The sequence below is a fragment of the Chelonia mydas genome, chromosome 13 (assembly GCF_015237465.2).
Source record: "Chelonia mydas isolate rCheMyd1 chromosome 13, rCheMyd1.pri.v2, whole genome shotgun sequence".
In the NCBI taxonomy this organism is placed as follows: domain Eukaryota; kingdom Metazoa; phylum Chordata; order Testudines; family Cheloniidae; genus Chelonia; species Chelonia mydas.
The window spans coordinates 6819959-6843375 of NC_051253.2; the positions used below are offsets into that span (position 1 = coordinate 6819959).

Below are 23417 nucleotides of genomic sequence, written 5' to 3' on the forward strand. Positions count from 1 at the left end.
ATATAGACCCTTTTCCCTGTACACTTTTTGACGGAGTTTCTGCAGTCAAAGAGAAGCTGGATTTTGTTTTGTTTTTAGCCAGTGGACTAAATACCCTAATGTTAATTCAAATTCATTTTCCCATGCAAAAAATGTATAGATGGATCAGTGCAAGGAATTGCAATCAGTAGTAAAGGTAGGTGGGGAGATGTCGTAGAAGGGCAGTGGAATATCTCATGAGTTTTAAACACGAGCATTGTATTACATAAGGAAAACCTCATTTTAAAGGGGCAGGATAAAATCACATTAAGAGTCAAGATCACTCTTAACAGCACACAAGGAAAATGGCTCAGATGACTAGGACAACTGGCATCCCTCCTTTGGAAAGATGCTGTGGTTCTTAATTAATTGTGAAATACTTGGCACAGAACTGAGCCAGAATTTTTTATCTATACACTCATATACAGTTGTGTGTGTGTATATACACATGATCAGAATAATTGTCATCTAACATGCTATAACCATAAGGGGACAGTTATTCTGATCTTTTGTAATCCATCTTGGCTAAATAAATTATCATTTTTGAACAGTCTGGGGAGGAAAAGTAAGCAAAATAGATTATAAGGAGTCATATTTTAAAATAAGTTAAGGAATAAAAGGCACAGAAGCATAATGCCAGGTTTTGTTATGTTATTCTCTGCTTTCCTTTCTTTAGGAGGGAGATTTTAAATGAAATTCAAAGTCTCTACTTTAAATAAACAATGAAAATTAAAAACAGGCTTCCTTGTTGTTTTCCCCCCCCTTCTGATTTTTGAAGGTAATGCTGTACTGTGTATTGTTAAAAAAAAGGGGTGGGGGGAGTTAGGTATTAAGATTCCAAATGGGATGGTACATCTTTAATGATACATATGATAATTAAAGAATACAATAAACACAATTAGCATATGTTTTAAACAGTTTATTAGTGAAGCTTACCATAAAATTGGAATATATACAGCTCCAGGGTTTATTGGGATAGCAGCTTCTAATCCTTAGAGTCATAAAATCCCTGGTTTGGAAGAAATGGGCATCTTTAAAATGATTGAATCAGCAGGCCCCGAGTGAAAACACACAAATTAGCAAACTCCAGCAGTTGGGCACTGTGCAGTGTTGCAATGCAGTGCGATGAAGTCATTGCTGAAACTGCCCCAGCCGTTCTGATAGAACACAACAGGGATGTGTTGCTTCTGTGGACATCCAGGGGATAATGACTTTAACTCTTTCCAGACCAGGTATTTAAAAATAAAAAAAAGCACTTTGGCTTGCAAATAAGTGTCATGGGGAGAAATTAATTTCTAGTTTAGTGAACTGCTTAGAGAAGGCAATGACAGGGTTTTTTTAAAGGGGGTGGGGGGAGACTCCTTTTTTTCTTCCCACCATTGTACCCTTAAACCCATAACAATGTATTTGCAAACAGAGGCAAGATGCATTGGAAATGGATCACAGGTGGGTAGCCTCTGACCAGGTGAGAAGAATTGTAACTGTGCGGCAATCATTACAGGGATTAATGTGAGATTAAGAAGGTGCATAGCTATTTAATCAGGCTGAACAGGGACCAAGACTCTATCAATATCACACAGCCGAAAACTAATCTTCTTTGTAAAGACACACATATTTTTCCCATTCTTATGGGCGGGGGTGTTCTTTGGTTTATTTGATTTGTTTTTGGATCCCCAGATCCCCTCCTTTAAATCTCTTTCTTCCCCTCTGCTTTTAGTACTGTAAAATGAGTTCATGTTTTTCTGCTAATGGCTAACGTATAAGCTCTTTACATTTATCGTTCCACCGTAGAGAGAATTTTCTCATTCCTTTGTTTGTTTGTAGGAGGAATAGTCTTAACCCTCCAGCACAGATATTTTGGGGCATCATAGAAGCAGCAGGGAAGCCTTGGGATAAGAGTCAGTGTGGACTGAAAGGAATGAAGCTCTGCAGAATCTTGTTAAAGGGAAGGGGCAAATCTCAAATTGTCAACTTTATAATGAATTCTCATCAGACATGATCACTTTTCAATTCTGCAAGGAGGAAAAAGAATAGCAATTAGGCTGGTGTTTGACCACATGCTTATGCGGAAATTGGAAAGCTTGGACCTTAAATTAGATATAGAGCCAGCTGAACATCTCCATAAAAATGAGAGCTTCCCTCAAATGAAGGCATTTCAAGTTTGCTGAGCCCTGGGTCTAATCTGAGCAAATTCAATCACAGCCCAGTGCAGGGTAAACATTTTGCTCCTGTTGGTGTGGCTGGCAGAATTGTTGGGCATAGCACTGTTTTGTATCGAAGGGGGTGTGTGTTAATTTGAGTGGTTAGAAAACAATTTCTCTGGACTCATTTTAAAAATACACAAAATACTGAACCTGTGTGACATATATGCATGTAAAGTAGCACCACCCAGCCTCCCTTCTTTTTTCACAGCTTGGCACTGGGGGGATGATGATCACCTAGTGGCCCCATTGTGCTACGTGATATACAAACACATAGAAAGAGACAGTCCCTGCCCCCAGTGAAATTACAGTCTAAATAGAGAAGTCAGATAAAGGGTTGGAGGGGGAAAGGAGGCCCAGAGAGGTAAAGTGACTTGCCCAAAGTCACATGGTATGTCAGTGGCAAAGCCAGAAGCAGAATGCAGGTTTTCGGAGCCCTAGTTCAGGGCCTATTCAGTGACCACTCTGCCTGTCATAGAGTTTGTCTAGTTTGAGAACAATGGTTGAAGTTAGGGTGGGGGGAGCTAACACTCTTTAACTATCCTGACCTAACCGTGAATTTTTCCTTAGTATAGATGCAAATTGACACATAATACCTTGATTTAGCAGGTCAAGGTTCAGCTAAAGCAAAGCAAAAGGTGTTAGCCTGTGTCTGCATTAGGGAAAAGGTGGAGGTTAACTAACACATGTTAGCCCAGTCACTTGACAAACCCTGAAGAATTGATTCAAAGCCTACTTCAGTCAATCTGTTAACTTGAACAAACTTTGAATCAGGCTCTAAGTGAGAAAAGAATTAGGCCAGGAATCTCAAAGGCAGTGGGGAAGTACAAAAGTAGTCATAATTATGTATTGTAGCAGTTTGCTTATTGATATGCCGTTGTTGCCGGCACAGAGTGCCCGAGGCAAGCAACAGTTGGGTTCGTTGCCCGGTGTGCGTCGCGCCAATGACCACAACAGGGTGGAGAAGCAGAGAATTTTATTTGAAGCTTTAGATAGGGCGCAGGGAGACTGAACTGTCTCAAATCCTGCAGCCCCGAATGCAGATTACAGTATACAATTTATACCTTTGCCTACTTCACTACACAAGCTTATACAACCAATTACCTGTTGCCCCATACAATACCGTAGCCAATCAGCTAAAGCAGCCAGTAATGTTTTTCCTCATTAGCATTGCCCGAGCCTTGCCTTATTTGGTTCTATTTATTACTAGCTTTTGCTAAACATTTCTGCCTTATCTATACATTTCCCAGGCCGAAGCTGGCTTTGGCTAGCGAGTCGTGTGCAAACCTGTCTGTTTGTGTGCTAGCTTCCACATAGTTGTGCAGGGTCACAGAAAGTTCAAGGAGCGGAGGGGCTTCAGTTTGCCTGGGCCTAGAGCAAGAGGGCTTCATCGACACTCGTGGTCTTCCACCCTCCCGAGTTACCTAGAGTAGTGCCCAGTGTCACCAACAACGCCCTCCTTTGAGAACACTCAACAAGCTTGTAACTGAGTTTTCTCATATTCCAAGGACAATAAGTGATTAAGTGCTGAGGAGTTAGAATCCTCAACAAGAGGATATAATGGGGTTTCTGTGGAGCGGGAGGCACATATTTTATACATGAGTGCTTTACAACAGGCAAGTAAGAGGAGAATGATAATACACACCACGGCACCTGTGAACAGGAGACGAACAATGCCTCCCCCCAGGTCAGGCAACCATCCCCAGAGTGAGTCAAAGATAGTGGGCTCTCTTTCCTGGGCTTTCCACTGGTTAAGAGCCTGTTCGGCTGACAGGATGTGCTTGTTAATATCCTGTGAATCCTCTGGGACATACGTACAGCATTCATCCCCAATCAGGGCACACACCCCGCCCTGTGCAGCCAGAAGGTAATCTAGGGTCTGGCGGTTTTGAAGGGACAACAACCGGAGTTGATAAAGTTCCGTGTTGAGGCTCCTCTCTATGGCCAAGGTATCGTTGGTGAATTTGGTGAGGAATACAGAGAGCTGGCGATAGAGCTTGGCCAATCTACCCATCCCATATGCTGGGAGAAGGATCATACTGAATCTATCTTCCTCACTAATGGGCACGGGGGTGGCATACAGGGACCGCTGATGCCAGGGACAGCCCGACGGGAGGTTGGCCATGACCCAAAGGGGAGGGCTGAGGTATCCCAAATAACAGCTTCCGTGCCAACTGAGTTATAGGCTGAGTTACCACAGACATAAAAGGACTGTCCATTGGCTACCATGCCATTATGGCCCAATTTGTGGACTGCGGCTTCTAAGGGGGTGTAATATTGAAGCCCTTCGCCTGTGTCTTGGCCAGCACTATTACATAGAGGAATAGTGGTATTTGCGGATGGGGACAAATAATACTGACAGGTACTATTGCCAGCAAACCAGGTATGGTTAGCAGTGGCTTCTTGGCGATAACAAAGGAGGCCCATGGGGACGGAGCATAGCTGGATGGGTTTGGGGGCATGGGTCGCATTCCAGTAGGGTTTCCAGGGATCAGTGTTGCTGCTAAACTTGGCCTCTTTAGTACAGTTTTCTGTTAAGGTGGGCTGCGTTTGCAACCGAGTGGCGTTTGCTTTTATCCACCCGTCACAGAGGTCTGACCAGTTGTGGGGGGGTTGCCCTCCAAGGGAAGCCGGCCGCATGGTAGGGGATCTGGGAACATATCCAGCAGTTGGACAGATTAAATTCACGGGCAAAGGTGATTTCGAGGGCCTCATAGGTATTTACATTCAAATTAATGGTTCCCATCCATCCCTTCCTAAGAGAGAGATATGGGGAATATTAGGCAAATGACACCCACTATGAGGGACCTCATGGTGTATATGCCCTTGTAGCCCCCCTCCCCCCCCGTGCTTATGTCTTTTTAAACAAAAATTTGAGTCCAAGATCGTCGGAGGGTGAGGTGGTGATGGGCTGGACGGTCCACCGTTCCACTGGTGGAGGAGTAGGCACCGCCTTCAGGCAAGAGTGATGGATCCAGTTTTTGTGTCCCTCGACCTTCGCCGCCTTGTGGGAAACCAGCAGGATGGTGTGAGTCCCTTCCACTTTTCTTGGAGAGGCTCGTCCTTCCAGGTACGAACAAGCACGGAGTCACCTGGCTGCAAGGAGTGGACAGGGGCATCCAATGGAAGAGGCTGGAAGTCTTTGGTATACCTGTGGAGAGAAGAGAGAACAGCAGACAGAGAGCACATATACTGAAACAAAAAACCACACCCCATTCCCCACTCCCCTGCCAGAACCGGTGTCCCATTCATAGGCCATGCCCTTCCAAACATAATTTCAAAGGGACTAAGCCCTAATCTACCCTTTGGGAGAGCATGGATGCAGAGTAGGACAAGGGGCAGAGCATCGGGCCATCGCAGAGAGGCTTCTTGGCACACTTTTGAGAGGTGTCGCTTAAGGATTTGATTGGTACGCTCCACTACACCACTGGCCTGTGGTCTCCATGGCGTATGGAGTTTCCAGGGGATCTGTAAGGCATCTGAGATGTGTCGAATGATCTTTGATGTGAAGTGCGTCCCATGCTCTACCAACTGAGCTAGCCATCACCGTTACTGATTAATACCCTGCAATTAAAAAGTCTGTCTATGTACGGTGCAGTGCTAGGAGGCTTGATCATGTGACCTCAATCTTAGGCCTGCTGTAGTGGTTAATAGTAGAGTGGTGCAGAATTCACCAGTTTGTGGCATTTTCACAGCACCTTGGCACATGTGCAAAAGGTCAAAGCTGCATCGCAACCTCTCAGGTTCTACTTACTTAATTTGTTTTTGATTTATAAAAGCCTCAGAAAATGCTTGCCCTTCTCTGGGGAATACAAAATCTGGTACAGCATGTAAAAGCAAGTAACATACTATACTATATCATTCTGAGTGTGAATGGTAATGTTAATAAGAGTAAATCCGTGTTGAAAAGTATTTATGAAGGTGTGAATTTTGGAGTTAATTTGCTGGAATAAGATTTATAAATTAAACAGACATTATTGTAAATTAATATTAATAAATAATCAACAGAATTTTAAATTGTTGCACATTTATGCTTTTTAATGATAACATCCTACCACAGCTGTTTTTGTAGAAGGGGAATAACCTGTCAATAATCAGTATAATGATACATGAGATAAATGTCATAGAACGTAATGAAGGTAATAAATTGAATTTCCATCTAGTCACAAAAATGATTCTCAGAAAACTATGATACTCCTTTGTGGTTTCTCTGGTGACTGGAATACTTTGGCCTGGCTTTAGTTACTAGTCAAGTTTCACATTAATTGAAAGGTTTCAGTGCAGACCAGAGAGATGGCCCCAATCTGGCAGGCTGATCCATGGGGATGGATCGCTGCACATACATGGATTTCAGTTCATCTCCATGGATGAGTTCTGGTCCACCTGCACCAATGAACTTACAAGGTTTGGGGCCCAAATGAACTCCGAGTTAATAGCTTCTTAGTCTCTTGGATGACATACCTGTCTCCTTGGAATCAATGGAAGCTTTGCCATTGACTTCAACGGAGACAAGATTTCACCTTTGGTTGCTAGGTAAATTTAGCAGATTTTGTTATCCTTCCATCTTTGGTGCAGAAAATGTGTCACTTTGGGTTCTTACTCTTTAAAGTGCTGATTCGGCAAAGGAATTAAGCATATGGTTAAATGCTTTCCCAAATCAGGCCCTTAGCCACCAAGTTCTTGGGAATGCCCCACTTTCTACTTTTTCAAGTCTACCTTCCAAGAGATAATCAGTTGTCCCTGGATTTTAACTGATTATTAACTCCGCAGGCTGTGCTACCTTTAAAAGAGGGGTGGAAAGACACCTTGATGCTTTATAATAAATGATAATAAAACTGAGCAATGTCTCTCTTCAAAGTGCTATACAAAAATAGAGCCAGATTCTCCCTTTGTACTTGAGATTGGGTACCTCTAGCTATACTCAGCAAGGGTGTACGCTCCAGATGAAGCTATTATACTATGGCTGATTCCATCTTAAATGCATTTCAATCAGATGAGCAAATCGGTTTGATTAAAATAAAAACCATTCCCTAAAACGTGAACCAAATCGGAGTCATTCTGAAGGTGCCTAATAACTTGGAGAATATAGTGTACATGTGCATGCACATGTGTGTTTGAGTATGTGCTGTGTGTGTGTGTGTTTGTGCATCTACCCTTCAAGTTGCAGCCAGGGTCAAACTTAGACATATTGATATGCCATGAGAAAAGCTATTCTTGACCCTACTGATAGGGTGGGAAATCTTATGACACAGCCTATTCTCATAACTATTATTATTATTGTGTTTATTATGGTAGTGCCCAAGGACCAATCAAGAACGGGTCCTGTTTTGCTAGTCACTGCACAGAGTAACAAACAGTCCGTGCCCCAAAGAGTTTACAATCTAAACAGACAAGACAGACACAGGGTGGGTGAAGGGATAGAATACACAAGCAGAGTGAACGATGTGAGGGCAGTAAACATTCCATTAGTTTTGCTATTTTGGGGAGGGTGGGTTGAATTAGGAGGGAGTGGGTTAGCTAAATGGAAAGAAAAGGTAAAGGAGAGGGGGACAGCATTGGAGAATAGAGTAGAAGGGGCAGGGGTGGGGCGAAACTGCGGTGAAGGAACTGTGAGAGAGGGAGAGGGTTGGAAGAAACAGCCAATCTGCACAGGGCAGAGAAAGTCCAGATTAACCTGTAGAAAGTTTTCTGAATGTCCTGAGGTCCCTGCTTTGGTTGTTTCTGCAACTGCTCCTACTGGCTGGAGTCTCTAGCTGGTTCCTTCCTGCAGTTTTTCCTCAAGGCCAGGTTGTGGGGTGGGAGGAGACCACCTGCTTTCCAACCTCAATTCTTAACCAAAGTGGATAGGTTTCAGATGGGCAGATGAACTACTGGGTGCTTCTCTGAACCAAGGCTCTGTCTACACTTTCACCATTCCCACATCACCATCTCTGAGACCAACTGAAATCTGAAAACTAAGACATTTTCAGTCAGATGGCTTATTTTTGTCCTACAGTTACTTCAATAGCTTGTTACTAACACCAGGCTACATTTCTGACCGTACCAATTATATGTGGATTCAAGTAAAAATACAAAAAACTTCAAGGTGGGCCACAGGCAGAGAAATGGGGACATTTGTATGAATCCTCACAGACTTGCATCCTGTTAGTTTCATGAGGTTGTAATCATGCCATTGAAGTCAACAGACCCAGTGCAGGATCACACCAAATGGTTTAAGGAAACAGCTCTATTTCTAGAAGTGGGTATTTTTGGTGTATAGAAAACTGTCTTAAAATTGTAAGCTGTCACTTTAGGGGGGTTCCTGGCCATGTTTGCAACTGAGGAGGTCTCTATAAGGAAGCATGTGTGCTGGTCCTAGCAACAGTAAGTCTGCAGCCAGCCAGCCTAGCGTAAAGTTGGGCAAGTTGTTCCTCTCTCTGTTTTAGGGAGCAGCCTGCTTTGTGCCTCACTGGTTTGAGGTTCTTGAGTGTTGTCGTTCTGAAATGTAAGAATAAAGTCGTGTGACGTTGCAACCTTCCAGCCAGAGTATTTTATGTTTTGATCTAACTTCTCTGTTCTGTATGTCATGAAATATAATGGTACTGACTTTGGCCTGCCGGAGATCCCAGGGGTAGAGTAGGTTCCGTGTTATCCAGGGTGGTTTCAGGTGGAGTAGCATCATGGCCAGCTTTGTAAACCATGGAGACATGCTCCAGCAGGCAGTGTTGGGGGGGAAGGGCAGTCACAGATGTGGATTGAGTGAGCTCATCTATTTCATTGGGAGGGTGGAAAAATCACAAACAATTGACATTATCTTTGGGCCCTATTCCTAAGGGCAAAATTCTGGAAGTCCTAGATGCCCATGGAAGGTCTATAAGAACTATAATACCTGAGATTCCATTGTACAGTGAGGGGGCACCCGTAGTTGGAGACTGCATCACTTGTAGAGATGATGTTGAACTCTCGTGTGCAGGGCAGCTCTTTGCAACTCACTGCAAAGGGGGAGTAATGGGGAATAATGACCAATGTCCCGTCCTGAGGAGGAGGAGGAGGGGACAGCATTCTCTATTCAGCCTCATTTTCTCATAGCTATGGCAGCCTGCTGTGCAGGTAGCCCATTTACCTAGGAATGAGGAAATATATATTTCAACCCTGCAGCTTTTTAGCACAGAGCAAAGCCCTTTTGTACATGCTTTACTCCTTCCATAAGAGTTAGCTCACCAGTATACTTTAAACAGCATGGTGAAAGCGTTTCAGGGGTGAAATCCAGGCCCCACTGAAGTCAATGACAAAGCTTCCATTGACTTCAGCTGGGCCAGGATTTCATCCCAGGTCTTCACCTTCCTAAGCCCCATGTTAGCGTTTGTCTGCCTCCCCATGCAATGAGGAGACGATCTGCTTTATGGGATATTTCTTCTTTGCTGTGAAAGTGAAATCCTACCTAAAGATTTTCTTAGCAAATATCTCTGCTTTAAAATCTCTTCAGGTCTTTCACTATCAAACACAGCGTTCTAATCTTGTCCTACTTGGGACATCAGAATTGCCTTTCTACCACATCATTTCTGGTGACAGCGCCTCTTTTCCACAGTCTGTTACCCTTACTTGAACAAAGGTGTATTTGTAGGGACCAGTGTATTTAATTAAAACTGCTTCAATCTTCAATGACTGGTTCACTGCCAGTCCATTACTTTTAACAGTACGTTGCACTAAAGTTGTCCATGCTTTCCTCCTTCCCAACAACCTTGTCACTCTGTTCTGCTCTGGGTTCTGCTCGTCTACTCTCCCAGGCTTCTGCAGGATCTATTAATGACTACATGACTGTATTGTTAATTGTAAAACCCTCATAGCTAACTCTAGAGAATGTAAAACAGCTGGAGGGAAATCAGGTAGCTAAAGATGGAAACATTCATATTTGCACCAATAATTCAAACTGCAGACATGAAAGCTACGCCTTAGTCCTTTTGGAATTTTACCCCTTACTACGTTTTTGTTTGTACAGCGAAAGAGGGTTGTGGGAAATTATCTAATTTACAAAGGAAATTCCTTTTTCAGAATTAGGGTCTCCTCATACTCATTGCTATTACATGTTTCATGTGGCCAGTATAAGACCTGAAATCCTTATCTATTGCAGAGATTCTCTGGGGGCAATATTTTTGTACTGCATTTCAGTGTTTATTAATTCAGTCAGTAAAAAAAAGTGACACTGAGAATCATCTTCACCTCACTTACATGAGGTCTATCAATCTGCTTAGATGGCCCCAGCACTGTAATAGCTGAGTGCTTCGCAAAGATTCACAAATTTGATGCTTGCAGCATCACATGGTAAGCTGGTGACAGAGCTGGGCATAGAACTCAAGAGTCGTAACTTCTAGAACTGTGCCCTCCAAAATGGGTGAAATCCTAGCCCTATGGAAGTCAGTGACACAACCCCTCTGTGCCTGCTTTTTGCCGATTCAAACATTGCTAAAAAAAATCTTAACATTTGCTCTCAGCCTTTGCTTAATACACATGCATGTGCACAAGAGTTAAGAATTTGCACCCACCAAACCCACTGAGTAATGAGTTTAGTGGAAACAGTTGCTTAACAGTTGTGCACAATGCATGCGGATATTAAACCATTTATAGGGTACATGCAAGGGCTGGTATGTTTGCTAATGTTTGCATCTGCAAAGTCAAATTTGTGCATGCATAATTGTGATGTACACAAGTTCAGGATGATGGCTGCTACACTGTTTCATTGCCACATATCCTATACTTTCATTGCTGTGCTGTATATATAATTTCCAAATGTCCACCTGGTGAGAAAGATACTACTGTCATTGCATACTGCACATATATCTCTCCCTATGACTCTTCTATCATGTTTCCATATTTTAACTCAAATTTTGCTTCTCTCTGTATTTCAGGTTTATTCCAGAGTATGAAAATCGAGCTGCTTCCTGTGCTCTTCATACATCATCACCAACAAAGCCAGATATGAGAACCTAGCTCAAATTCCAGGGTGATTATTGTCATGCATGATCTATGGAGCAAATAAATTATAGCTTTATTTTTATAAGGTACAATTGAGCCTCCAGGCTTCAGTAGTAACAAAAACACAACGCAGAACCTTGGTTTAACTAGAAATTTGAGGAAATATGACAAATCTGACATGGAAGTCACAAAGTAAATAAATATGCACATCCATCATTTTGTAAAACAATGCCTTCGCTAGAGAGAGACCTCTGCTTGTTTTATTCTGGAAGGTAAGATTTTTTTGTTGATTATCAGACTCAGATCCTGCTATAGCAAGAATCAAGCTAGTTATAAATTGAAATCAAACAACTGAATACATGATATAGGGAAATCAGTGGTCTACAAGAAAACAGTGGTAAACATCTGTCCTAGAGAATTAGGAGTATATTGATTTTAGGATATATTGTTTCATACCTGGATGTTGGATTTTTTTTTCATTGCACATAATATAATGGCATCTATTATACCTAAAATATTAACCTAATCTGCTTCTTTAAAAATTAAATGATGATCTACTTCCTCAGAATCAAATATGCCTTATAATTATGATAGAAATAAAAATCCTCCTTCTGCCAACACAGAACAAAAAGCCAGTTTCAGATTCACATGCTGAATACAGTATTTTTGTTTGCACAGTAGAAAAGTGTACTGGGGGAAATTATTATGTAATTTACATATGAAATTCCCTTTTCAAGATTAGGCTATCATCATACTCACCCCTTATATATTTCCTATGGTAGGTGTATCCACTGTAAAGATTGTCTGGGCCCTGTATTTTTAGTGCTTATTAATTCTCTCCATAAAACAATTTCTGGAAAAGTTCTGTGCAACATTGAGAAACATCGTCACTGCACTTTACATGAGGTCTGTCTGTATGTCGGTATAGGCCTTGTCACTGTAGAATCTGAGCGCTTCACAAACATTAATAAGTTTATCCTTGCAACGTAGGAAAGGTCTATCCATATTTTACAAATAGAGCTTTTCCATAGAGATTAAGTGATTTTTCCCAAAGTCCCTCAGAAAATTTGTGGTTAAGGTGGGATTCAAACCTTGATGTTATCTTGATTGCCACACCAGTTCCTTAACCACAAGACCATCCTGTCTATAAAGCAAACTTATTGGTCAGAAAAGTAACTCTTTAAACTAGGTATCCACACAAATCTGTTTTCCTTGGGCCTGATTCTTCAATTCTTAAAGGCGATACTTTGATTTGAGCCACTAGAGGAATAGTTTATATAAAGAGTCTAGGATCCAAACTTACATATATTCCAAGTCACACCTTCTAATTTACAGTAGAACCTAAGAGTTACGAACATCTCGGGAATGAGGGTGTGCTTAACTCTGAAATGTTCGTAACTCTGAACAAAACGATATGGTTGTTCTTTCAGAAGTTTACAACTGAACATTGACAGGTTTCAGAGTAGCAGCCATGTTAGTCTGTATCTGCAAAAAGAAAAGGAGTACTTGTGGCACCTTAGAGACTAACAAATTTATTTGAGCATAAGCTTTCGTGAGCTATAGCTCACTTCATCGGATGCATTCAGTGGAAAATTTCCACTGAATGCATCCGATGAAGTGAGCTGTAGCTCACGAAAGCTTATGCTCAACTGAACATTGACTTTATACAGCTTTGAAACTTTACTACGCAGAAGAAAAATGCTCCTTTCCCTTTATTTTATTTTTTTAGTAGTTTACGTTTAAACTAAACGTAGTACCGTACCGTATTTGCTTTGGGGGGGTTTTTTGGTCTCTTCTACTGCCTGATTGCGTACTTCCGGTTCCAAATGAGGTGTGTGGTTGACCTGTCAGTTCGTAACTCTGGTGTTCGTAACTCTGAGGTTCTACTGTAGTAGCAAAATGCATGTTGACTGCTATTAGCACTGCAGGGCCAAAGTAACTATCTCGTGCTTCATCAACAAAATTGCCAGCTAAGATCTAATTTTCAATCACCCTGCTAGGTGTTTGTCAGAGAAGATGTACAAAGCAGATAGAACACGTTTAGAATTTCATATAGCGAGTTGAGCTGCAGTGCTGATAGTTAGAAAAATCTTCTTTGGACTCGTACACTGAAAACATTTAACAGAGAAGTCATTGATGGACAATAAATATGAAAAACAAAGCTGTTATATTTTTTCACACAGTCACTATTATGACCATATTTCAGAGTAGCAGCCGTGTTAGTCTGTATCCGCAAAAAGAAAAGGAGTACTTGTGGCACCTTAGAAACTAACCAATTTATTTGAGCATAAGCTTTCGTGAGCTACAGCTCACTTCATCGGATGCATCATAAATGCATATTTATGACCATAAATATCTTTTAAGCATACTGGTGTTTCGCTGTAGCTATATTATATTAAAATCCACATTTTTTTTGAGCATCTATTATTTTAGTGTTAATGAATCTTCTTAAGGCCTACTTTTCAGATGCCATTACTCACACAAAATGTGTGCACAAATACACTCTTACCCCAACTTGATGTGCAAGGAGCAAATTATGGTCATGTATGCTGGCAATTACCTGATCAGCGTGCAGGGCCACAGCAATTACATACCCAGTTTATTTAAAAATTAGACCCAAAGTGTCATTTACATCTCGGCTTGGAAGGGTTAGATTTTTACTGGCAAATGTCATTAAAGGTTGATTTCACCAAACACACACAGACAAAAAAATATTTCCATCGATGATCAACTAAATTTACAGATAGGCAGAGTAAGAAGAATGTTGCCTGCGAACTTATTAGAGTTCAATTTAAGTCTGTTTGCTTTGTATGTTTTGACAGGTGATCTTGACCATTTGTGTTTTTACGGTTATAAAGCTTTAACTTTTTGAATCTCAATAGCTACAGTCATTGAATAATTATTGACTGACTCCCCCCGCATAATTTACTGTAACTGTGAAAACGTAACTAGATAAAAATAAATACTAAAATTCTTAAAAAATAAATCTCTATATTATCCATTGAAATTATTTTTTAAAATGAATTCTGCCAAACCTATTTGCAGAGTATCTGACTTTCTGGTTAACCTCAAAGATATGAATCTTTGTTAAAAGGGGACAAGATGCATAGTGGGGGAATAGATACTAGAGGTAAATGTTCTGACAGCTAGGAAAAGTCATTTATAAAGTGAACATTAGTAAATATTAGTGATGACATATGGATATCAGCAGAAAGTAAATGGCAAGGCAAGCTAGGATGAGGTATTGCACTTTAAATAGTAGCAACTGTGTTTTTCTGGGGCTGATCTTTTTTATATATTAACAGAAATTTACTATTATGCCTCCTGCTTCCCCTATGGTAAAATGCCAGAAATTCGACTGAGATATACTTAAAGTGACAGCATCCCCCATTTTGTCTAAGAAAGATGATTACTAAATGTCACGTCTATCTATTCTTATATAGATCAGATATTTGACATGCTCATGTCTAAGCTTCAGAGTAGTTTGCAACATGTTTTCTGTTGCTCTAAGGGAATTTGAAATCTTTGTGATGAAAATGTGTGGCAGCCAAAGGCGGTGCATTAAAATATAGAAATAAATAAAGATGGGATTCATCCCAAAGGTCTCGGGCCAAAAGAGGTAACAAAAAGACCTGACTGAAGCAGACGAAGAGCGTATGTTTCTGATTAGGCTGTGAGACGATTGCAGTTGACCAAACATTCCTGTTTTCTCATCTGAAGTAGAGTCACATTCAAAAGCACGCATTGTTATGGTTCAAATCATTTTATCTTGTTTTAAAATGATTTGAACTTGCATTAGCACAAAAACCATGAAATTTATCAAAGAACATGGACTCTACCATTGCACTGCGGAATGTGTTGCCTTTCTTCTCACATTGTCTCGCTTCCCAGCCTGCATAGATGGGGAGACAACACAGGTGTAAATTGACTGTCAGGGTCACATGTACAGTGAGCACAGGGGGGTTTCCTTTCAGAGTCTCCTGCTTTGCCTAACCATGGAAGGCAGGAAGTGTCTTAAAGAAGGTTGAAAGGATGTGATATAAAGAAAGGCAGGATAGAATGGGATGCCTATAATTATCAGTTTATGGCATTCGAGCTTCCGTGGGTACATCACACAGCAATAAAAAAGCCACAGCACTGAGTCTCAGAATCCGGGTCAGCTGACTCATGGGATTCGGGCTGCAGGGCTAAAAATAGCAGTGTAGACCTTCCGGTTCAGACTAGAGCCCGGGCTCTGAGACCCAGCCCTCACCCCCTTGCAGGGTTTCAGAGCCTGGGGTGCAGACGGAGCCCGAACGTCTACACTGCAATTTTGGAGCCCTGCAGCTGTGCCAGAAGCCTTTTATTGCAGTGTAAACATACCCTTTGAGGTTTGGGGCCTGAGTCCAGAAATTCTTAACCTAGGGTCAATATGCAGTGTGCACACACTCAAGGCCTGGACTTGCAAACCCAGGGTCAGCAGATCTGAGTCTTAGTAACCCTGGGTTTACACTGCCATGTAGCCATACCCTCAACCATTAGTCAATAGTCGACGATCTGACTTTATTTCTGCAGGGTGATCAGCTGATTCATGCATATTCTGGAGTTCATCTTCCCCCAAACTGCATAGTGTATTAGGCTGAAGATTCAGCAGTAGTCACAAAAATATAGTTTGTCCTAGTAAAATAAACTCCTGCCAAATACAGCCTTTGCTTTGCAATGCTGCCTCCCTGATTGAGGCAATATTCTTGAACAGAAGCATGGAAATGTGGACTTCCCAGAGGATCATAGATGCCCTGACTTCTCCCGACCCTCTTTTAAAGGTACCTCTTCCTCCTAGTGAATACACAACGTTAATATTGTCATTAAACCTGTTGAGGGCATATGTTTTGAATGTGGGGACCTAAACAAGCCTTTAAATGAAAGATGAACATTGAGAATTAGACACATCATTGCCAATTTGAGCATCTACATACAAGATTTAGCTTGTCTGTGTGGGAGCCCACATTTGGACAGTATGATCTGAGAATATTTTTATCAGAAAATATAATAATTTTGTTGAATTAATTAATGGTTTCCCCTCTGAACCACAGTATGCTGAGCCTTACCACAACTGTAAGAGTATGGATAAGATTTTCTGATCAAAGATTCTCATGCTGCTTCACAAATATTAATTAATTAAGCCTCGCAGCATCCCTGGGGGTGAGTATTATTGCCCCCACCTTACTGATGGGGAAACTGAGAATGGTTGACAGGAGTCAAGGTCACATGGGAAGTCCATGAAATAATTGCTGCTAGAACCCAGATTACTTTAGTCTCCGTCCTGTGTCTTAACCTGAAAGCCAACCTGTATTCTCCCTTCCAACAGCCTTCTTCTCCTAGGAAACCTATCCCATATTTTCCAATCCCTAATAAATGGTGACTTTATAAAATTAGTATTCTTACATCTGTCTCTTGTAGGTTTTTTTTTATGTCCAATTTCCGTAACACAAATCAGAACTCCCACCAAAATAACAGTTTAATTCAAAGAGAATCTCCATGCAACAACAAAGATAACCATAAAAGCCTCCCATCCAATAAGAAAAGATTTTGTTATCATATGTGGAAGATTAAAGCCACTATAAATGAAAGTAGAGTATATAACTGGAAACAAGCTTTCTAAATAGGTGGCATATGTCAGCAAGCATTACAACAGTGTCTTTAGGTGAGCCTTTGATATAGTCTGTTAACTGGTTCAGCAAGGTAGATGCAGCCATAAGAGATTTTCAAATCCTTGATTTGTTTTCCTACTACAGTACATTTGAATAGAACAGAATCATAAATTACCTCTGATTTTACGTCTTTAAAAGGACACATAAAAGCTCATGAGATCATTGCACACCCTGGGGGGAAAAAAACAGGAAAAGTATGAAAGATTCATTTTATTGGAATACAGGTTTAGCTATTTCATATTTAATAATATTTAATATTTCATTTACTACCGGGGACTCACCTTTTTTTCCCCAGCAGAATGTAAGATGCAAGGCACTATATATAATACATTAAGATTTTATGTCTGAGTATAACAGTGTTGTAAAGATTGTCGTTGGAGCTGTTTAGCATGATGCAGAGACTGAAAGCAACTAGGTTTCTTTTTCTTTCTCCTGCCACTTCCAGCAGTCAAAGCAGGAATGGAAGAGGCCTTCGCAAAACCACATAGCAGGAGCTGCCAGCAACAGGAGGAGAAAGAAATGTTTATTTCTTCAAGTTGTTTGTAATGTTGTTCCTCTCTGGGAATTATTTTACAAGGGGCAGTAATCAGGCAATCAGCTGCTTCGGGAAGGGCAAGAAAGGGCATAGCTTTTCAGTGCGGGCATGTGTTGTAGGTTAGTTTTCACACTGTTGGAAAAAACTAGGTTTTATATTTTTCCCTTCTAATCAAGACATTGTACAAAGCAGTGAAATTGCAGGAACTTAGCAAATGAGGCATCCATTATCTGCTCAGCAATCGTTTCCATGTTCTTGGGTGCACAGATGGGATGACATGAGGCTGCATGCCACAAGGTGGGTTAGAACTTGTATCTCGAATGTTGGCCTGATCAACATGATTATCCTTTACTCTTTTTCCAGGGGCTCTTTCACTCTGGTTGTCTACGTAGCTATAATTCTCCATTTCATTTACATTTAAAGGGGCAGTACAAAGTCTTCCTGCCAATCTCGTGTGAGGGATCTCAGAGAGGCACTGCTTTCTCTCTCATGGGGACTTTATATTGATTCCTTCTTGGTTCACTATTTTCCTTAATGAAATATAAAAGTCAGCTCGACTGACAGTATGTGCGTGTATAGAACTCATAGCTGCCTGCTTTGGGCAGCTAGCAGCAAAGGGAAGACACAGTCTAACCATATGGTCAATGCTCACAACATTGTCTCAAGTGTCAAAATTTGGGGCCAGTTTTGCCAGCTGTTTACACCATGCAAACAGCCACAGGTGGCTCAGGAATTTTTGCCTGAGCCATCTGCAGTTTTCTTCCTGGAATAGAGGCTTTTCTGCCAGCCCACAACCCTGGGCACCTGGTCTGCTCCACAGGACACAGTATTACCATTCACAAGCGTTCAAAAATTATGAGCCAGGCTATCCAAAAATAATGAGGTTGACTTAAAAACAGGACAAATTTATAATTAAAACTTCATTTCAGGGGAAGGAGGGGATTTCCCCTCTTTTTCTTCAGCCATTAGGGGTCAAATATAGAAGATTTTCCTGCAACCGGTAGGGCTACAAACTGGGATGTTGGTTTTTTTTTCAAAATGAAAGCCGAGATTCTCACACAATTGCATGATTCCAGGAGCTGGGACTTAAAGAAAAGCCACCAAATATCAGGCGAGCCATGATAAAAACGACAAGACTTGACAGCTAATATCTGCATGTGGAGAAGAGAGACACTCCAGAATTCATTCCCTAGGAGCCCCCTCCAAGGAATTCCAGCTGACTCAGCTAGGCTTGCTCCTGGAGCTGCCACTGAAATACCTCAGCTCGGAGTCCATGGAGCAGTGACTGTAGATTTTCACCTTCCCAGCTTTAGGCAACATATCAGAGATGACTGTAGAGTGTTTCTATATTAACCTGTATTAGAGCCTTGCCTTTCAAGCGTGGAGACATTTTAAGAGCCTTTTTGCTTTTTCGAGGTAGTAAAAGTGCGGATGCATCTGGACGTTCATGACTCAGGTTAATTAGTAGAGGTGATCTAAAGCCACAGTCCCCGGCTCCACACTGGTACCATCTGGTAGCCCCACAAACACACACTTACACCAGCACTGCCAGTCTGCTGTACTGTGATATGATATCGTTCCCCCGTGCAAAGAAACAGTGCTGCTGGGAATAACATCAGAGAGCTAGCTGGTCTTTTTGAAGCTTTCAGTGAAGGCGCTTTATAGCTAGGTACATGGGCTCTCCATAAACAAACCTGAAAACACCCATATGTTCGCAGATGCCCATACGCCACATGATATGCAAGCACAAATATATCCTGACATTGAAACACGCCCATCCTCAAATGACCTGCCCAGCCCTGTCAGATTTCTCCATAACCTTTGGCCTGGAGAGCAGTGCAAGCCTTATCTTGTCAGTCATGCTAAAGATTGTGACACTGACTAATCCCAAAGCCAACTGGAGTCTTTCCATTGACACCCATGAGCTTTGGATCATTGTCAAACCGCTCAGACAGCCTGCTTGTCGCACAAGCTTGTCTCTCTCTTCTCACGTGTATAACAGTTACACAGATATCATGAGACCCAGTATGTAATGCTGGGAAGGAAGGCTCCCTTATGAAATATGCCAAAGCTCTTCATCCTTCTGAATGTTTTTTTTTTCCCTTTTCAACTGCTCGTTCCTGTGACCAGTTCAATCCCCATCTAGGGTTGGTTCTTCTGAAGTTATAAGCCTCAAATGGTCTCAAAAGGCCCCAAAAGCACCTATAGGCCAAATCTTGGAGTTTATTCCTAGTTTTTACTCAAATAAAGCACTGTTGGCTTCAGCAGAAGGGGTAAGTAAGTATAATGACCCCCAGCATGGCTTTTTAGCAGGAATGGAACCCAAGGCCTTCAGTGTTGCAGTACAGACCCCTACTGCTTCAGCTACAAGAGTAATTCTGTAAGTAATCAGCAGTAGTGGGGTTTCATCCTCTAGTGGGCCAGCTGCTAGAGAGGGATGCAACATGTACTTTGCCAGAGGTTACACAATAACTCCAGGATATGGCTCACCGATTGCACTCAGTCAGCTGACGTGAGCTGCGAGACCACTCTTGATGGTACTAATGGTCTCTAACAAATGCAGAAGGTGTCACCTTTCCAAGAGCAGCTGGCTGTGGGATTTTAGAAACAGGTATTTTGCCAGGAGAACAAGTCATTTTCTCTAGCAAATTCAGTGTCACATCTCACTGAGGAGCTATGTCATTTGCATAACTTCCCATGGAAACGGAATCAGCGTTTGACATCATGGGACAGAATCTCAGACTCAGTTTAGCATTATCAAGCCACTAGTCATCAGTCCACTGTCATTCTCCTATATCGGACATCTTAATAATCAGTCCTGTGCACACATGTTCAGCGACAGCAAACCCTTATGATCTCCCCAGACAACTGCAGCTTGGGTTCATGCACAACGAACATAAACAGAACAACAGTCCTCACTGAGCTCCATTTTCAGTACTTGGAATACACCCTTCCTGTTAAGTGAGGAGGCTATTTTCAATTCCTCTTAAATAATTGAAGATACTACAGATACAATCAAGAGTCAAACTTTTCGAGATGGAACTGTCTAGATGATGAATAAGTTAATGGAACTAAAATCCCAGTCGTGGCTGATTAGAGGACTTGGAGAGTTTATCGGAGATGGGATTGTACAAGCCCAGTCACAGCCTGACCTTGTAACGAATGAGAGCTAAAAAGCAATTAACTGAGAAATTATCAGGGAAAAGAGAAGGTGTATGGTTGGTTAGGTAAAGCAATATGTCAATGGGCCATGGATTGATTTGGCTGGAATAACTCAAGGTCTCTGTTCTGATGATTCAGGACTTCAGGAACTCGCCTAAGCCAATCAATAAAAACAAAACAGGGTCAGGAGCAGGAGTCATCAGTCAATATGGCAGATCAGTATTCATGTATTATTAAGTTGGCAATAGAGGAAAGTTCTCATACAGCCAGCAGCACTCAAAGTTCTTCAACTCTACTTTTGCAATGTGATGGAGGAATAAAGATAGAACTGATCTTCCATTGTGCAAATTACCCTTCTCATTTTAAATGATGGATTTTTAGACAGCTTTGTGTCTTCAGGGGTATTTCATGGGTACAGTTATCATGATTGCATTCATAAAGTGAGTAATTGTAGGTCTTATTTGCACATGCAACTGCAGAAGGTAGTCAGAAAGAATTCCACGGATTTCAATATTCTTTGGATCTAGCCCTAAATGCACCTCTAAAATGTCCCAAAAGATGGTCCCAGGGTCTTCTAAATATCTGGATTTACTTTCCCCCTGCTGATATCTTAACTACATCAGCAACCAGGAAAATCCAGATATATGATTTCAAATTCCTTACTTTATTTTGCTGTTTTTGCAATGCCAAATACTGCTTTTAGTTATTTGTAGAGTCAACATAAATAAAAGGGAAAGATGTACACCTATTTTTTTAAGACTGACTTCAAACACTCTATCCTCCTGCACCTCTGCTAATGGCCTCCAGTTGAAAACATTCTTAGGGGCAGATAGAGAAACATTCCCACAGCACAAAGGATTGAAGGCGATGTCTGTACAGAGCTTTGACGCTGTGCAAAATTACAGCCTGAATTCTGACCTTAACCAGGCCACCTTGAGTAAGCAAAACTCTCATGACCACTCATCAAAGCCACTGCCTTCACTGAAGGTCTGCTTGGGTGAGAAGTGGGTGAGAATGGAAGACAAGGTAAGGGCCAGATTGTGCCCTTACTCCCATGAGCAGGCTCTCCAGGTCACAGGTAGCATCGTGGAGAGGAGAGTAGCTTCTGTGGAATTGCTATATCCCTCCCTGTGTATGAATGGACAGGACAGGAAGAAGGTGGATCATTGGATCCACCCACCCAACCTCAACACATCAGAACTATTTACAGTGGGATATGGGACAGAGCATGGATGTTCCCATCCCCACCTTCATATCTGTGATAAAAGCAGATCCATTTGCAGTTCCTATTTACAATAACCCTCAATATCACTGGAATTAAGACAGGGGCAATTGGACATAAACTGAGCCTCTTCACTGATGACATCCTTCTCTGTCTAACTGAGGAGGCTAAACTGCTGAAGACTCAGTGATCTCATGATGAAGAGACAGAGCAAATGTAGCAGGTTTTAAAGTGAGCTTTACTTCAAATTACATCAACAACAAAATTAAGCCCACCCACCAATTTCCAGGTGACACAGACTCCAAAATAGGGATATGGCCCTCCCCAAATGTAAAATCCCATTGAAATAACAGAAAGTGCAGTAATTGCACCCAATAACATACACCATAACTTCTTATAAGAGAAGTGGCATGATTTAGTGGCTTGAGTGTCAGCGGACTTGGGTTCCATTCCCTGCTCTACCCCGACCTTCTGTATGACCTTGACCATGACATTTCACAGCTCTGTGCCTCCATTTCCTCTCCTCTCCTTTGCTTTTGTATCAATTATATCAGTGGCTCTCAAAGCCGGTCCGCCGCTTGTTCAGGGAAAGCCCCTGCTGGGCCAGACCGGTTTGTTTACCTGCTGCGTCCACAGGTTCGGCCGATCGCGGCTCCCACTGGCCGCAGTTTGCTGCTCCAGCCCAATGGGGGCTGCGGGAAGCGGCGCGGGCCCAAGGGACATGCTGGCCGCCCTTCCCGCAGCCCCCATTGGCCTGGAGCGATGAACCGCGGCCAGTGGGAGCCGCGATTGGCCGAACCTGTGGACGCGGCAGGTAAACAAACCGGTCCGGCCCGGCAGGGGCTTTCCCTGAACAAATGAGGGACCGGCTTTGAGAACCACTGAATTATATCAACAGACCAGCACATCTGACCGTCCCGCATTGCACGCATTTGGGAAGTTATTCTGCCTTAACACTGCTGGGGTCCGGATTCTGTGTTAGATTACAGGTTTGATCTGTGAAATGGGACTAATGAGACTGCCCCCGCATTTGCAAGGTGCTTTGGGGTCGAAACGTGAAATAGCCTGGGGGGCTGCCTATGCTGCATTCAGGGACTGTGAATGCAGGTCTGCCTGAGCTAGCTGTAATCTAGAGATAGCAATGAAGCCGCTGCAATATGGATGGCCGCACAAGACGTACAGGTAGCACTCGTTTGGGCGGCTAGCTCACCCTGAACACATGCTGCCGTGGCTTCCCTGAGCTATATAGGTTAAAGCTAGTTCGGGTACCAACATAAGAGTGGGGTCAGAAGAATTGGGTCAGACCAATGATCCATCTAGCCCAGTATTCTGTCTTCTGACAGTTGCTAGCACCAGATGCATCAGAGGGAATGAACAGAACAGGGAAATTATACAGTGATCCATCCCCGCTCCAGTCCCAGCTTCTGGCAGTCAGAGGTTTAGGGACACCCAGAGGAAGGGTCTGCGTCCCTGACCATCTTGGCTAATGCTATTGGCGGACCTATCCTTCATGAACTTGTCTAATATCTACATGTGCTTCAATCACACTTCTGATTGCAGCATACGTATCCAGTGTAAGAACTAAGTATTATTATTTAGATGAGAACAGCAAATCAAAAGATATCAAAGTGAAGTCT

General features: G+C 42.2%; 1 long non-coding RNA gene across 2 annotated transcripts in view; it reads left to right on the forward strand.

Annotated features, from left to right (window-relative positions):
- The window catches only part of LOC122462645, a 309415-nt gene that overhangs the window by 229663 nt on the left and 56335 nt on the right, over window positions 1–23417 (forward strand). The window contains exons 1-2 of one of the 2 annotated variants that reach the window (XR_006285333.1): window positions 1123–1250; window positions 11105–11443. This is a non-coding gene — a long non-coding RNA (uncharacterized LOC122462645). Of the gene's footprint in view, window positions 1–1122; window positions 1251–11104; window positions 11444–23417 lie in introns of those variants that run through there. The other variant, XR_006285332.1, reaches the window with a different exon arrangement.